A 17,994-nucleotide genomic window follows, 5' to 3' on the forward strand; every position below is an offset into this window, starting at 1 on the left:
ACCTCAGCCACTCACCAGGCCCTTCAAATGTTTCACGTTTATCTCCCAGAACTGGCCTATAGATACTCTCTAACCTAGGTCCCACCCTGACCCCACACATTTTTCTCTATTAAGCTTCTGATTGAATCTTCCCTGAGTAATCTCCATCTTTCTTTCTATTCTTCCTAAACCATAGCTACTCTAGCAGGTAAATTCACACCCTCAGGGCAAAATAGGACTTTGTAATCTGAAGGAATCAAGGAACTGCCTCTTTCCTCCCCAATTCCACTGGAATTCCCTCTTTACTGTGATCAAAGAGGGAGGAAACACTGAGACAATATCGGTCACTGACACCCTGGCTCGAGTGAGTTGTCAAATTTGCTCCAGCAGGAATCAAGGGTATAGACCATGGGAAAACAGATATAGGGGAGACAGAAAAACTGAGAAGAAAAGTTTGGAATAAGAAGGTTGTCCAGTGATTACTACAATGTGGGTGACCCTGTACACTGCAGTTCAGGGGAAAGAAGGGTGGGGGTCTGAACACCTGAAGGGAGAGAATCTGCCAAAAGAGTTACAGGGTGTTGAAAACTAATGGCAGAATGTTGGAAACAACTCCTGCTTCCTTCATAGTTTTTCCTTCAATCAACTTGGTTTCTTAAGTTTAGGACTGAGCCTTGGCAAGTTTTCTGCATGCAGACCCCAGCAGAAAACGTCCGTCTTGCCCCATACAGTTCCAATATTCCATATGCCCCTCTCCCGACTACTCTGTCTCCTTCACAACCCCCCACCATCACTTATCTCTCTGGCTCTCATCCACCTCATCTTCAGCCTCCTAAAACCTCACATCTGACATGTGGCAAGACTCCCAGGTCCAGGGCCCTGGCCTGTTTTCTACCTGATATTCCTCTCTTTCTTCCTGTCTGCAACTTGATGCCTTCTGATTGCTCAGACCTGAGCTCAGCTGTCAATCAAGAGCTTGAGCTCCACAAGGCAATCTACAGCCGTCCAATTTAAGGAAAGTAAAAACAAAACAGAACCAAAAAAAAGCCCTAAAATATTTGAAATAAGTTCTATTGGAAAGTTAAAACTAGTGAATGCTGAGTGTGTAAAATAACATCTCCCACTGTCCTGGAGAGAACTTTGCAAAGCAACTAGATTTCCTATATTAGAAATATATGCAATTTTGTTATGAATTGAGCTCTTTCTCTTCACAGACACTAGCTCTTTGTTTATTACAGATATGAGCAGCTACACAGCTGCTCCCCAGCTTAATATTTACAGCATATTAGTTATGAGAGATAACACTGAATTACTAATATAAATAATGTTTTAATACTGCATGTATAAGGGATCTTGGAAAACCTAGTTTAAAATGACTTTCAGGACCAAATTTTCATAGAAGAAAGAGGGCACACTCATTATCACCAGGCTCAAGTAAGTTCACTTCTCCCTTTCCAATTGGTTCAGGTGAGATGTGCCCTTCAGTCTTTCTCTAGATGTCCATTCTAAACATTTGAATACCAGCCATCCTGCAGACAGATCCATCTTAGAGAAACTGAACCAAACTAAAGATATTGTGGCTTGGTATTTGAGCATTACAAACCTTATCTGAGAATTTTGGCTTAGGAATCTAAAGAGGCAGAAGCAATACTAAATCAATAAGAAAGTCTGGTAGGAAGTGGAAGACATAGCAAGAAAACTTCATTAATTCAAGGAGAAAAGACCAATCTGATAAAATGTGACTTTACAGAAGAGGTAGATGAGAATACCCTGACAATCTAAATTCTTATAATTCTGTCTTTAATATGTCACTTGAAGCAGGATTAAATGTTTTCTAAAGTCCCACAGTACGGGAACTATAACATAACTCCCGATTATACAGTGAGGACTAAAGTTTTTCTGAAGTCCTAAGATAGACTATTTTATGTATGTCTATGCATTCAGGCTGAGAAAACAGTTAAATGGGCACAGTTTATGCAAAAACAAGAATTGTCAAAATAACCTAAATTCTTTATTTGTATTTTTAACACTTTGAAGAGAATGGAGTTTCCAGTAATACTTTAAGAAAAAAATCCATTTTCTGCTCTCATTCACTAGTTTCAGCATGGAAGCCACTCCCAAGGCATTTTCCTCTAAATAATAAAAGTATATTCTCCTCTAAACTTCCTGTCCTACAGACATTTACTCCTACTTCCTTTCGTCACTACTTCATCACTTTATTATCATAATTGATTAACTGTCTATCGCTAATACTTATCCTCCTCTCAGCATTCAGGTCCTGTTCTGTTATAGTCATGCTGTGATCCTCCATTACAAATTCCAGACAGATTGGTCAGACCCTTCTCAGATTGTAGAAATTAAGGGGCCAGAGTCCTCTCTAGCATGCAGGGGCTGTGAGAGACTGAAGATGTCCAGAGGAATGGTTCTTATCCATTACAATGATGGCTTACCCCACATGCCTAGCCCAGCGTTTTTTCCTCCAGTCAATCACATCCTTGGATCCAGTGTGTAAATCCAACATTGCATGTCTTGTGCATTACTGTTCTAAAGAATCTTATTTTGTGTACTGTATATATCAGAGTAGGGTACATTGGTATGTAATGTAAAAAATACATATAAATAATGCAGCCAACTATCCAAGTGTCATCATATCAACTAAAACATCAAATAGAAATAATGTAAATAATGTAAAAAGTAGAAATAATGCAAAAAATATGTTGTGTATGCAACAGGTTTTCCAGATAGAAGTTCTAAACCTTGATGAATTACTGTAAAGAACTGTACATTGAATAAGACTATTCAGCATTTGATGAAAATTAATATATTAGAGCTATACACATCGATATGCATGATTATCATGCATATATCCCTTTCTCTCTCAGTACTCTGTTCTCTTAATGCTTCAGTTCTTCCCAGAGCCAGCTCTTTCTCCTCTGCTCTGATTATCCACTAAGTTCTGCCTGGGTTTTCCCTCCATGAATCTCAGCCTGAAGACTTTCAAAACAGTAGACCGGGACAATTATAGGGGCCATCACACTTGTTTTCTATCCTTTGATATCTTTGTCCTGCTTTACCTGATGACTAATGTCTTAAAAACTAATTTTTTCATATATTTTGTGATTTTTTTTTTTTTTTTTTTTTTTTTTGGTTATCAGGTAAATGTATTTCCTCTTACTCCATCTTAGCCAGAAGGAGAAATCCCATCAGCCGTGTACTTAACAGAAACTCAGGCTATGTTTAGTGAATTCAATTGCTAAAGATCCACAGCTTCAGACACATGCTGGCTGTTTTGCCACCAAAACCAGATCTCAAAAAAGATCCAATATACCTCAGTATGCTTCTTTTAAAACACTATATGATCTCTTCCAAGGTATATTAGTTTTCTAGGACTGCTATAACAAATTACCATAAACATGGAGCCTTAAGAGAACTTAAATTTTTTTTCTCTCATACTTCAGAGGCTAAAAGTTCAAAATCAAAGTGTATATTTGTAATTATATTGAGAGCAAAAATAGAGTCTTCATTTTATTCTAATCTGCAGCACCTAGCTTTGTACTTTGCCCCTAAAATAAGATCTCTAGTGTTTACATAAAGTTGAATTGAATTGTAATGGTCAAGAGGCTTTTCTCTGAAAGTAACTTCAGGTACCAATTTTTTTTTTATTGTAGGAATTTCTAAAGATAGTTCCAGGTATGCAATTTCAAGATGCCTGTAACTCACACCTGCCTCAGGAATAAACAGTAATTTTTCCACTTATGCAGAAGTTACTAGAATGCCAAACTGGAGAGATTTCATAGATAATTAAAATGTGAAAGATATTTATCTTAGAACCATGTATATACAGTGTAGCCATGTGTATTCTATGTAAGTAAATGTAAACAAACTTAAATGTGGCACATTACTTAATGGGGTTGCTGTCCTGCAAGCTACCATTTAACATGTCCAGAAAATTTTCCCAGCTTTCCACACTATGAGATTTGCCCACTCCTAACCCTTCTTCCCCAACACATTCAGCCATACTACAGATAACTGGCACAATAGGACTTGGCCAATCATACTTGAAATTCAAAACGGAAGTACTAGAGGCTGGGAATCTTTGTAGCCAAGTCACATTAATATCAATTGTCTGACATATGGTGCTGGGATGTCTCATAATTTTCCTTTAACCCACCCTTTCCAAAGATTTAGGGATTTAATCCTGCTTCAATTCCGCAAAATACCCCAACATCCTTCCAGTAAATTCTTTTTTGTGGCTTAAGTCAGCCGGAGTTTATTTTTGTGGCCTGAAACCAAAAGAACCTTAACTAATGCAATGCCCTAAGAACATTTTTGGAAAGATATACAAGAAATTAACACTAATTACCTCTGAGAAATGAGTGGGACTGGATCTTGACGGTGGAGAGGGTAACTTCCATTATTACCTTTTAAGACATTGTACAGATGAACACTGTATCATTATGGTTTGCTTTAGTTGGATTTGGGATGTTTGTTTTTCATCATGAGCCTGTGTTACCTGCATAGCTTTCTTTCTTCAGCTAGTTTTTTTTCTTATTGTCATATTTGAAAAGGAATAATATGATAGTAGACTTCTAATTTTTCACAGCTCAACTTTATTCCTACTCTACTCGAACTCCCTCATTTCACGGTCGTTCAAGCTGAGACTAGAATGGTTATGACATGGCTACTAATTTCACAGTGATCAGAATCACGAGGTTGTTGTTCTAGACCAGCCCAGTATTCTTTTCTTGTCCTAGGGTGAATAATGACTTTATTTTTAGGTGCAGTGGATACTAATTGATCAAACACCTTTCTGTGAAGCTTTTTTACTTTCTTAATACTACAACTTTGCTCAATTTGAGTTTCTTTCTGGTTAAGAATCATTTTTGAAAAGAAAAATAAAGGTTAGATGGGTCGGTTATTGATCATTTCACATTTTAATGTGAATTATGTTAACCAGGTTAAATATATCCAGATACTTGGATAAAATCACTCATTGGATGAGTTGGGAATTCTGATGGAACTGTAATAAATTTAGAATATTAGAAGTTTCCTAGGAAGTTTCTCACCCCCTCCTCCATTTTCCCCACTACAATTACTTTTTTAAAATATTAATGTTGTCAGAAAAATCTCACCCCCTAGAGAGGAAATTAGCACGAGTCAAGACAAATGGACCAAATTAGCCATCTGTGGAAATAACCCATCCTGGGAGGTGACCTGTAAGCGCCCTGTCATTGGAAGCAAAAGAGTTTCCAGTCCGGAGAAGGATCAGGAAACCTGAACTGGCATGTAATAATTACAAAACAGAAAACAGCAGGTATTTTACTTTGCTTAGGATGATGTCATGGTGCTTTAGCAACTGATTTTAAGGGAATCGAAGAGCAGGAATGTGTCAGTGTTTGTGCAACACTGTCTCGAAAATCAGAGCACTCCCAAGAATCAGTCTGATTCTCAAAGAGGGAGCACAGTACATCGCCCGGGGAGCAGGTGTTTCCGAGAGCACTAAGCTACAGGGAAATAGGGTCACAAAACAAGAGAAAAAGGAGGGAAGAAAGAAAATGCGGAGGGAAGGACACATGAAGGAAAGAAGGAGGGCAGAGAAAAGGAAAAGATTAGGGGTGAAGAAAAGAAGCAGAAGAAAAGGGAAGCCCCTTCTTCAGAAACAAACATCATTTGGCAGGTCGACTTGTTACAATGTTTACAAAGTTCGGGACAGTTGGAGCCTGGATCCTCTTCCTCCCTGGTCTATCCTAAAAGCATTTTAACTGATTTTCCTAATACACATTTACATTGTTTCTGAGTGAGAACTGAAATACTGAAGTTATTAGTTCTCACCTGCTTAAAATTCGGGACTAATGCGGTTTATCAGTTAAGTCTGCTTTTCCTGTCCCAGGAGCTGTACCTGCCAGCCACACCCCTTCCCAGTGCCCTGGTCTTTTGTTGATACTTGCAGCTTCCATGAATATGCCTTGCTTTTTCACACTCTGGAGCCTTTTCATATTCTATCCCCTCTAGGTAGAATGGAAAGCTTGGTTTTCAACCCCCAAACATCTTTCTTTTTTTTTCCTGGTGAGCTTTTCAACCAGCAAGACTCTGTTCAAACAATATTTCTTTCTTCTGTAGAATTATGAATGCCCTTCCATAAGAGAACTATTCATTTAAGATTCTGTTGGCATTTATCTAATGAACTCTAGTTATCTGAGTACATCCTTCTCCTCTAAATTTTTAGCTCCTAAAGAGCAGACACCTTCTCATGTTCACCTGCGTATACCAGTCTCTAACACACACTCATAACAGATCCTGAAAAATACTCAGATTAATGAGTAAAGCAATAAAAACTCTTGTCAGGAAAATTTATCCAAGACTTGGAAATAATTTTTTAAATTACTTCTTGGCTATTTTTAAATTCTTAGGTGTGGCTATTAATTTGTAGAAAATGAGTAATAGTGTGAATGATTCCTGCTCACAGAAACACAAATGAATTATATAAATCCCAGTAAGTCAAATTCTCATTTGGACCTGTTTTAACATCTTACTGGTTCCCTCATTTATCAATAAGTTGAATAAAATCTTTGACATGCATTCATTTTGTATTTGAATGAGTCATGACTTCACCTTTTTGAAAATTATACTTTAACAGGATAAGAGAATATCTTAATTTAATGTATCTGGACATAAACTACCAAATAGCATAGGCTGGGTGTGTGTTAATAGAATATAAAGAATGTTTTTTATTAAACAGTTTAATGCAATATTTGTAAGGCAATATGAAAGTGAAATGAAGATATCTGTAAAGATAATAACACTAAATGAAAACACCAACAGAATAACACAATAGTCCTTTAAAGCAAATGGTTTCTAGTATATAAATGTGTGTAATATAGACACACATGCATGTACATTAAACACATGTACATGTGTTAAATATAACATATATTGTGGCCAATATATTTTCCATACAGTAATTCTGAGTTTATAGGTTTCTGCATCACAAGTATGGTATCACACTCTATTAAACATGTGGTCATAAGGGCATAGTGTTAACTGTATTGCTTAACTCTTTTAATCACTATTACTCACCCCTGCCTGTTATTTGCTTTTCCATCATTGTCCCTAGCTGAGGCCTATGTATCATCCCCTCAGACACGGTCCCATTCATTTAAGTGGAAATAGGAGCATTTCCCCATAAAGGCAGCCGAGCAGACCACATTAAGTAAAAAATCTAATGGCCCATTAGTCATAGTCAACTGATGATCCACTGAAATGACTGACCAGGTAACTGGGTCAACTGGCTCAAGGAAAGGGTTTACTAAGCCGATAAAGCATTTCATTGGGCCATTTCATTTCAAGAGCTTCCCCACCCTAGCCCCAAACACACACACCCAGAAGATGTGTATATTTAGTAGGGCTGTCTATTCCATTTCTTGGAATGGGAACAGCTCTCACTTTTCTAAACCCAAGTACCCCAGGCTCAGTCTCCATCCACAAGGACAGGCTGTAGCCCCAGGAGTCTCGTGGCTCATTGCCTGTGCAGTGTGTTTCTTGAGGAGATGTGCACACTTTGACAGACTGGCAGCACACTCTTCTCACAAGAATGATGGTCAGATTCCCTCAGAGAGAAGGGGATTGCAATGTCACCAGTCTAGCTCTTAGATTAAAAATAAGAAAAGGCACCACATCACTTCTTAAGATATACTATCACATATAATGAGAACTTTATTCTATTTTTCCCCCTTTCTTAGCTGGCATTCCTTGGGAGTGGGAAAAAAAAAAATCAAAAGCATTCTCACACAGAAGTCCACAATGAAGTATGTTTAAGTATCAGACTAAAACTAACAAAAGGCAGGAAACAAGGAGTTAAGACCTTACCCAGGCCTAAACTCACCCTATTATGCCTAGGTACTAAGGGGTCAGGAAAAAAAACCCTTAGATTCAGAATTAGCTGCTTCTGTTTTCTTTCACTGCTGAGATATTAAAATTCAAAAACTATTAAATGGACAAAAAGTCCCGAGAGCCCATAACCCATTCAAGGTGATAATCTGTGCATATCTCTAGCTTTGAAAGGCACATTTCAACCTTATTATAGCTTTCAAAATTAGAAAAATATGTTATCTTTGGCAAATCCTCTTTCCTATGTATCTGTTTTCTGTCTGCCCTGAGTCCTTTTACTTTAAATGCATGCATACATATATGCATACATAAGTAAAGATGCCAGGAGTAGGAAAAAGCAGGGGTATCTTATCAGACAATGACTAGAAACTTATTAATTTTTCGTTTTCGTACATCCATGCTTAATTTTCTAAACCAGGATGATCTTCAATACCATGTATGACTCTGATTCCTCCTGGCCATTTTTAAAATATGTCCTATAGTAATAATTTAACAATGTCTCCAGCTTATCTGCTGAGGTGGGGGCATCCGCTTCCGCTGTAAAGATAGACTGAACTGAGGGACTGTCACATGTTTGCCTAGAGTTTCTTCACCCTACTGCTGGAACAGGCAATACTCAGGTATGAATGTGAGTCAGTTATGTGGAACTAGAAACACAGTTTGTATTTTGTATAACGATAAAATATAGCTAGGCCTTCATGATCCATAATATTGCTGAGAAAATTAGCAAGGGTTAATTAATAATATCCCAAGTAGCATGTGTAACAACAGGCCTCCTTGGGGAGAGATATTCACTGTTCTAACAACACAGGGTCCTGAAACTCTTCTTGGATGTTCTTCATGCTACATGACTTGAGACAGATGTTCCAGCAGATCTGTCTCTTCAAGTAGGAGAAACTGTAGAGTGAGGGTTCCTGCCAGTACAAATCTCTTAGGTAAATCTGCAGACCAAGAGGGCCCAGGACCAATCCGCCTTTCTCTCCATTGCTCCTATCGATTTGTCTCCTTTGTCAACCCTCAAAAGAAGTGAGAGAATCATCATGCTTCCTTTGGCCAAGAATCTCAAAGCACTTCTTTACATCTACCAACTACAGGAATGTGTGGAGTATAAGTGGCAAATGTAGAAACAATCACAAAATTTAAATAAGAAATAAACTAGTCCCCCATCTCTGTCAGTGGGACGAAAGTTTAAAATTGCTTCATGCTTGCTGGTTAACACCTCTCGCTCTGCCCCAACATGCAAATACACATTTCATTTTCATTTAAATCTTATAAGAGGGAAGCTCAAGCATTGAGAAGGATGTATATATCAGTCCTTTAGAAGAATAAGCTTAGTACTTTCAGAAGATGACAAAGGCCACAGCAAGAAATAGTCAAAGGGATAGAGAGTGATCATGTAGTTTACCATCCGAACTGGTTCAGTTTGAGAGGAAAAGGGGGCAGGATGAATGCTAAACTGTACTGAGCATGAGGACAAGAGGCTTAAAATGGATTTTTTCAAGCAAATGTGGTTGGGGGGTCTCTTTAAAGGAAAAGTTATAAAGGTGTCTGGGGTTACTTTCAGGCATTTATATTTAGACAGGCAGTGGTGAGAGAGAGGATCTTGAGCTCTATAGTGCCTGGCTGAACTAAGCTTTAGAAAGAGCCTTACAAAATTCAGATGCAGGATGGATTTGAGGGGTCCTAGGACACAGGTAGATATTTTGGTTCTTACACAATCTTTGAGAGGTAATGAAAGCTCTTACTGGCTGATACCAGTGAGATAAATGTAAGATATTATTGATATAAAATGAATAGTTTTCTGCAACTTATCAGATATGGGAAACCTCACAAAGGGTGAATCAGAGGTGATGTTTCTAACTGAGTGACGCCATTAGCAGTACTCCTGGTGAAACTAAGGCCAAAAGGTTAAGTAATGTGCACAAGCCCACCAACTAATAACAACTCAGCCTTCAGGTCTACCCTTTAGTAAAAAGATGGCTACATTCAATGTGATAAAGGGATATGTGCAAGAGACTCTGACATCATATAAATTGCTTCTAGTTTTGCAAGGTGTGGTAAGACCCTAGACTACATATCTAAAGATGTCTTTTGAGTTTTGTTCATTTGATCTCTAGCTTTATTACCTTTGGCAAATATTCGTCCTTTTGTAGGGCTCAGTTACAGCTTTTGAATTTGAAATAGGTACGTTCTTTCATTACTAAGTATCTTGATATTTGCAGCTCTCCCTAACAGAATGCCCTTTCCATCTACTGAGAAACCCTTTGTCAAACTCAGTGAGGCTTTCCCTGAAAAAATAACCCCCAAGAGGGATAGCCCATCAATTAATCACTGTCTGTTTCCGCCCTGTGGCAGACATAACTTCCTTCTTCCTAAACACCTTCCAGCCAAAGGATAACCATGTAGCCTGGTTTGGTCCAATGGCACAGAAGCAGAAATCTGTTGAAATGAAAAGCATTTACTTCTCTGGTAAAAAAGGACAGCCCTTTTGCTCTTTTCCTTTCCTTCTTCAAACTGCTTTGAACACCATTATGATTTTGGAGATGAACCAGCCAGCTTGTAACCATGTAATTACCAATGAGAGAGTGAAAGCCAACACACAAAAGCTGGAGGAGTGGAAGATGTGGTACATGGGTCATTTATGTCATTTCAAAGCATTTTATACCAGCCCTGTACCTAATTCTACCTTCTTGTTATATAAGACAAATAAATTCCTGTTTTCTAAGCCTCTCTGATCAAGTTTTTTTCTTATTTACAATCAAAAGCAAACATAATTGACATTGTCAGTTAGCTATTGCTAAGTAACAAACAACTCCACAAATCTGCAGGTCAGCTGGGCTGTTCTGCTGATCTATGCCAGGCTCTGGAGACATTGGTGGGCTGGCTTTTCTAGGAAGGTCTCAGCTAGAAAAACTGTTCTCTATTTTATGTTATCTCCTATCCTCTACCTGACTTTTGCAGCAGGGTTTGAGAGAAAGTGAAACTTGCAGGTCTCTGCCATATTCTATTGGCCAAAACAAGGCACAAGGCCAATCCAGATGCAAGGGGTAGAGTGGAGAACTGGAGCCATTCCTCACTAAATCTATCATACATTCATCGAGTATGAGAGTTTAAGGGCTAAGATTGTGAGATTATTTATAACTCTTATATAAGAAGACTTTCCTAAATTTATTTTTGGTTAAATGTTTGCTCTGCTTAATTCACAGGGCTGTTGAAAGAATCCTTTGTTTCCGATTCCACAGTAGATTAAAAGGGAGGTCTTCGGAAAGTCAAAGAAACAAATACTTTACCACAAACTGAATTGCTGATGGTATAATTAGATCTTTGGATATACACTTTCAAGGCAAGATTTTCACCCATCTTTAGAGACTTTGGAAGGAGAGAAGAAAGGAAACTAATTGACAGAAGAGTTTCAGTTCCCAGTTGATATTTCAAAGTTGAGTTAATACAGAGTAGCCTTTATCTGTGCCATCAGTAATGGCCATTCACTACCAGTGGACAGCATGTTGTACTTCAATCATCTAGTTGGGAGAATATTTATCTTTGCCTGAAAGGAAAGCTTCCCACTTGATCTGTATAGAACCTTCCAGAATCATCATAAGCAAACTTTCCCATTTAGAAAACCTGTTTAGTAGTGTTTTATAAAGGAACATTCTTGATCTTGATCAGGTTGGGACTAGACAGCAGTGTGTCCATTGTCTCAAAAAAGGAATGAACCCTCTACTTGATACATCATATGTCAGAGACTGGCTAGATGCTCAGTCACCAAAGAGTTTCCTCTCCTTGGGCACACAGACAAACTATATCCTTTGGACATCCTGTATCTCAATAGAAACATGTGGTTGGTTCTTGCTATGAAATGTGAATGGAAGATATTCTTTTTGGTTTAATGCAGGGATCACCAAACTATAGCCCACAGGCTAAACGTGGTTCACCACTTATCTCTGTAAATAAATTTTTTTAGTTGTTCTTTTTTTTTTTTTTTTTTTTAACACAGCAGCCTCCATTCATTTACACATTATCTATGACTGCTTTCAGACTGTAATGGCAGAATTGAATAATTGTAACAGGTAGCAAGTGGCCTGCAAAACCTAAAATACATATTTTCTGATCACTTACAGCAGTGGTCCTCAACCTTTTTGGCACGAGAGACCGGTGCTCCTATGAGAATCTAATTCCTGATGATCTGAGTTGGAGCTGAGGAGATAATGCTAGTGCTGGGGAGTGGCTACAAATACAGATGAAGCTTTGCTAGCTCTTGCTGTATGGCCCAGGTCCTAACAGGCCAACGATTGGTATGGGTCTTTGGTCCAGAAGCTGATGACTTCCTCATTTATAGACTAAGTCTGCCTACTCTTAATTTAAGGCATCTTAAAGTTGAGTGCCTCTTCTACTTTCTCTTCGCCTTATCTGCTTTCAGGAAGGAAGATGTCAGGGAAATTTTGAAGCCATGGCTGGACTGTGCAGGGGCCCATCACAAAAAAACGTGGACCCCTGAATGACTACATGGAGTAGGGACCCCTGTCCAAACAACCAGCCTACCCTACTTCTTTGGGACCTACATTGGACCATGATCTGGATAAAGATTGAAAACTATAGTATGTTAAGGTAGTAAGACCTGAGGCTTTTTCACAGCAGGTAACACTATTTACCTTTACTAATAGAAATGGGAAAAACATAGTACTCTATGCAAATAAGATATTACAAATTTGGATAACTGCAGCACAGGAAAATAAAATCGTTGATCCAAGTCTTATATCAAAGCTTGGAAGAGTGGTTACCATTTCCCCCAATACTGAGATGAGATGCACTAGAGACCAATTTTAGTACCAACCACAAGATCTTCCCCATGTAAAGTGACCTCAGGAAAATTGGGGGTTCAGCCTAAAAGAATATCTCCCCGATGGCTTGTTAGATACAATATTATATTAGTTGCAGGTATGTGACATAGTGATTAGACCTCCATATAACTTATGAAGTGATCACCTCGATAATTCTAGTACCCATCTGACACTATACATAGTTATTACAATATTATTGACTATATATTCTCTATGCTATACTTTACATTCCCATGACTGTTTTTATAAATGGCAATCTGTACTTCTTAATTCCTTCCCCCTTTTCACCCATTCTTCATTTAGCATAATACCCTTTAGGTCCATTCACGTTGTTGCAGATGGCAAGAGTTCATTCTTTTTTATGGCTGAGTACTATTCCATTGTATATACAGACCACTTTTTTTTTTTTTTATCCAGTCATCTATTGATAGACACTTAGGTTACTTCCATATCTTGGCTACTATAAATAATGCTGCTATGAACATAGGGATGAAAGTCTTGTCAAATAAGTGTTTTGGGTTTCTTTGGATAAATACCCAGCAGTGTAAATGCTGAGTCAAAAGGTAGTTCTATTTTTAATTTTTTTGAGAAACCTCCATATTGTTTTCCACAGTAGCTGTACCAGTTTACAATCCCACCAATATGCAAAAGTTCCCTTTTCTCTGCCTCCTCACCAGCACTTGTCATTTGTTGATTTATTGATGACTGTCATTCTGACAGATGTGAAGATATCTCATTGTGGTTTTAATTAGCATTTCTCTAATGATAGTAATGTTGAACGTATTTCATATGTCTATTGGCCATCTATATGTCCTCTTTGAAGAAATGTCTATTCAGTTTCTCTGCCCATTTTTTTAGTTAGACTGTTTGCTTTTTTAGTGTTAAATTGTATGAGTTCTTTATATATTTTGGATGTTAGCTCCTTATCAGATATATCATTTGTGAACATCTTCTCCCACTCAGTAGTTTGTCTTTCCATTTTGCTGATGATTTCCTTCACTGTGAAAAACTTGTTAGTTTAATGTACTCCCGTTTGTTTATTTTTTCTTTTGCTTCCCTTGCCCCTGCCTCACTTTTGTTGAAATGTGAACATCCCAGAGAAAAGTTTATCAGAAATAATCAGTTACTCCATATTAAGAGAGGCCTTTATTATACCCCTTTAAAAGGAAAACTAGATAAATAAGACAGAAATGTATTTTTATAATCTCAGAGACAATTAGAATCCCAGACACTTGTAACAGAGGGCTACGAAAAGAAATGTAGGTGCATCTTGGGAAAATGGAAGGTTGGCTAACTGCCCTTTTCACTGGGGAAAGAATGGCTCTGGACTCTGAGGTACTAGAAACAGGAATCAGGAACCTAGCAGTTGCCTTGAACTCAGAAGCCAACCTGTTTTCCCTGCCACAGTGTCTTTGTCCTTTACCTGTCTTGTCACTTCCTTTTTACCAGGAGTCATTTTCTCTGAAAATACTTTTTTGGACACTCCAGATATATCCCTCCTTTGTCTTCGGCTACTCCTGCAATTAATAGATGCCTCAAGAAAGCATTAATTATACTATATTATTAGTATCGTTTTATACATCTGTCTTTTCTACCAGGCATCAGGCTGGGGCCATTTTCTGGCATACTTTCCAGAATACAGAATATGCTCAATAAATATTTGTTGGATTAATAAGAAACTATCCTCTAGGATAATGGGTCTCAAAATCTGTTCAAGAATTAAAATCACAGACATGGTTCCACAGTGTAGTGGTTAGCACGTCTGCTTTACGCGCAAAAGGTCCTGTGTTTGCACCCCAGTGGAGCCATTGACCATGATCTATGGCCATGTCACCTTGAATAAGCCTGATGTCTGATCTTGGAAGCTAAGCAGGGTTGGGCCTGGTCAGTACTTGGATGGGAGACCACCTAGGAAGGCCAGGTGCTGTAGGCATAAATAATAATAAATAATAAAAAAAAATTAAAATTATTTGAAGATGTGGGTTCTTAAACCCTACTGCATCAAAATATCCAGAGATAAGACCACAAAACTGTATTTTTCACAAAGTGATTGTGGAACATTGAATTTTATACTATAGTCCTTCTAACCAGGAAATCTTTTAAACCCAGGAATCTAGTCAAGCTGTAGTATTTTGCTTTTGTGGTTCTGTCAGGGCTGATACCATGGAAGTGAGTTGGGGAACATCATTCATTTATTCAGTCAGTCAGTCAGTCAGTCAGTCAGTCACAGTTATTGAATGCCTCTCTATGTGTCAAGCACTATTCTAGGTTTTGGGGCTATGGTAGGGAATAAAATGGACAAGACTCCATGCTTTCTATAACATTAGGGAGTAATGATAAGCAAGATAAATAAGTACAGATTATAATATATTCATAATAAGTGCTGAAGGGAGAAATTGAACCAGGAAAGGACTAGGAAGTGGTTAGAGAACAGTTCAATTTTAAATAGAGCTGCCAAGGAAGGTCATAGTGAGAAGGTGACATTGAGTAAAGATCTAAAGGGAATGAGAATGGTATCTGGCAAGGAGCATTCAAGGAAAACAGAAAGTGAATAGATCCCAAGGAAGGAGCATTCCTGGTAAGTTTGAGAAAGAGGCAGGAGGACATGACTGAATGAGAGGATGAATGATGCAAAACAGAGGCCCAAGGTTAAAAAGGCCACATCTTCAGTGTGAGACGGAGAGGCACTGGAGGGTTCTGGGCAAAGAATAATATCTGATGTCCTTGCAACATCTTCACTATGGCTACTATGCTGAGATTAATTTGAAGTGGAGACAATGGTGGAGAGGGAAATCTGTTAGAAAACTGTTGTTTGAATTTATGCAAGAGACAGTGGTGGTCAGACCAAGGTGTGTGGAGGGAGGTGTTGAGAAGTGGTCAGATTCTGAAGAGATTTTAAAGGAAGAGCCAACAGGTTTTGCTTGTATATTAGGAGACTAAGAAAGAGGGGAGTCAAGGACAACTTCAAAGTTTGGGAGCTAAAAACTGAGAGAATGACTCTGCAATTTACTGAGACAGAGGAGACAGGAATTTGATCAGATCAATGATGGATGTCAGAAGCTCAGATTTGGATTTGTTAAATTAAAACACCCAAGTAGGAATGTACATGAGGCTAGAGGTCATTGTTAACCTATGCATTTCTTCCTCACTGACCTTCTCTGGCCCGGAGCTCCAATGCCTTAATTCAAATCTCCATTTTCTAAGGAAAGGGATAATTACATATGTTTGTGAAATTGCTTTGCGAAACCATAAAGTACTATAAAGTGAACGTTATTACTATTTATACATGGAAATCTCAGTATGATGCCATCAACCCCAAGAAGGGCCTTTTATTTGGTCTCTGGAAAACCAGGCTATAGAAAGCATATAAGAGTCCATAGCCCCTCAGGGTTTTGGGGCCAAAGATGTACAGGCAGGGTTATTTGCAAGCAAATATAGTACCCTTTCTGGAAACCTTCACAGTTTGCTAAACTTTTGGAAAATTAAACACCCTCCATTAAATCATAACTTAAGGGTACATGAAGTAACAACTACCATGCATACCCACCTCTTCTTGCCCAGGAAGTTAGAGCATTATATCCAGCTAGAGGAAATATTAGTTAAATTGAGAATATCTGAAGCTCATGGATTTTCTTTTTAAAGAAACCATAGCCCATTCTTTCAGTTCATCTCCCTTTGCCACTCCATCTCGCAACCACCAGCTCTGCCCTTGCTCCCACCCGTCAAATCTTGGTAGAAACAGCTGTCACCACAAAAGTCATAGTTGGTCCAGGACAGCCAGCTGGCTCTGTGAATCACAAACAAATTAACCTTGGGATTTTATTTTGAGCAAAGGGGCTTCCTATCCTATGTTCTTAGCGGCCATCCATATTTTTACTCTTGAATAAACAACACCAACTCAAATGTCACACAGGGCTGAGCCATATTATGGCTTTTCAGGGCAGCTACCCACCGCTGCTTTTTAAAAATGTTCCTTCTTAATCAAAAGCTTTTATCTCTTGACAAGTTTTCCAGTAAAGCAGTATACCCAGTTTAGGTGACCTGATCCATGCCTGGGGTTTTACTTCTCAGAGTGGGAGGGGTGTGAACATCATTGCTCCATTAACAATGTAACAATCCTTTCTTAAAGTATAGGCATAAGGCGTAGAATTAACAGATGACGATATTTAAAAATTTTAAGAAACAAGCAAATATATGCGTTGCGGCACAGCACCATCTACTGACCAGTTAAGGGAAAAATGTGGGGGAGAGATTGAAAGAGTGGGGAGAAAGAGTGTCAGAAGGAATGAGAGGGCTAGAGGGAAAGGGAAAAGGGGAAAGGAAAGGAAGGGAAGGGAAGGAAAGAAAAGAGAACAGAAGGGAATAAAAAGAAAGGACTTTAGACTTCTACTAATCCAAGTTCTCACTGCATAGATAAAGAAACTAAACTCAGAAAGTTTAGTCAAATTCACAAGGGTGCAAAAAACTTGTCAGGTCACCTATTTATAAGAAAAATTACTTTCACATTTTCAAAGATTGTAAAACAACAAGGCTGCTGTCGTACTGGAGAACAAATAGACATATAAGTTTAAAGGAACAGGGGGAAAAATCCAGAAATAGACCCACATTACTGTCCATTATTTTCTAAAAGGTTGCAAAGTCAATTAATAGAAAAATGGTAATCTTTTCAACAAATTGTGGTAAAACAATTATACAAAACACATGTAACCTCAACCTATACTTCACACCTTCTATAAAAATTAACTAAATGAATTATAAATCTAAATAAAAACTATAAAATTTCCAGAAGAAGACATAGCAGAAAATCTTTGTGACTTTGGGTTAGGCAAAGAAATCTTGTATTTGACACAATTAATAAAGAAAAAAATTATAAAAGAGACACTATCAAAAATTAAGTATTTCTGCTCTTTGACACTGTTTAAAGGATATAAAAAGACAAACCGTGAAAAATATTTGCAAATCACGTCTGATAAAGATCGTGTACCCAAAATACATAATAGTAACTGAAAGCAAACAATTGAACTTAAATCTGGTCAAAACACTTGAATAGACAAATGTTCAACATAAATACTCAAAAGGCAAATTAAAACTGCAATGAATTACCACTATACATCTATTAAAATGTCTAAAATTTTAACATAACTAAAAATACCAAGGGAAGCAAAGTGATAAGAGGTCTTTTATATTACTGGTGGGGATTAAAAATGGCACAACCATTTAAAAACAGTTTGGCAAGTTCTTGCCATATGACAGCAATCCTACACCTAGGTATTATCCAAGTGAAATG

General features: G+C 37.9%; 1 pseudogene; it reads left to right on the forward strand.

The window, feature by feature from the left end:
- Positions 1-14,524: 14,524 nt before the first annotated feature.
- LOC118610073 lies at positions 14,525-14,640 on the forward strand (annotated as a pseudogene).
- The last annotated feature ends 3,354 nt before the right edge of the window (positions 14,641-17,994 follow it).

This window comes from Rousettus aegyptiacus, unplaced genomic scaffold (assembly GCF_014176215.1).
Source record: "Rousettus aegyptiacus isolate mRouAeg1 unplaced genomic scaffold, mRouAeg1.p scaffold_m13_p_12, whole genome shotgun sequence".
NCBI lineage: Eukaryota > Metazoa > Chordata > Mammalia > Chiroptera > Pteropodidae > Rousettus > Rousettus aegyptiacus.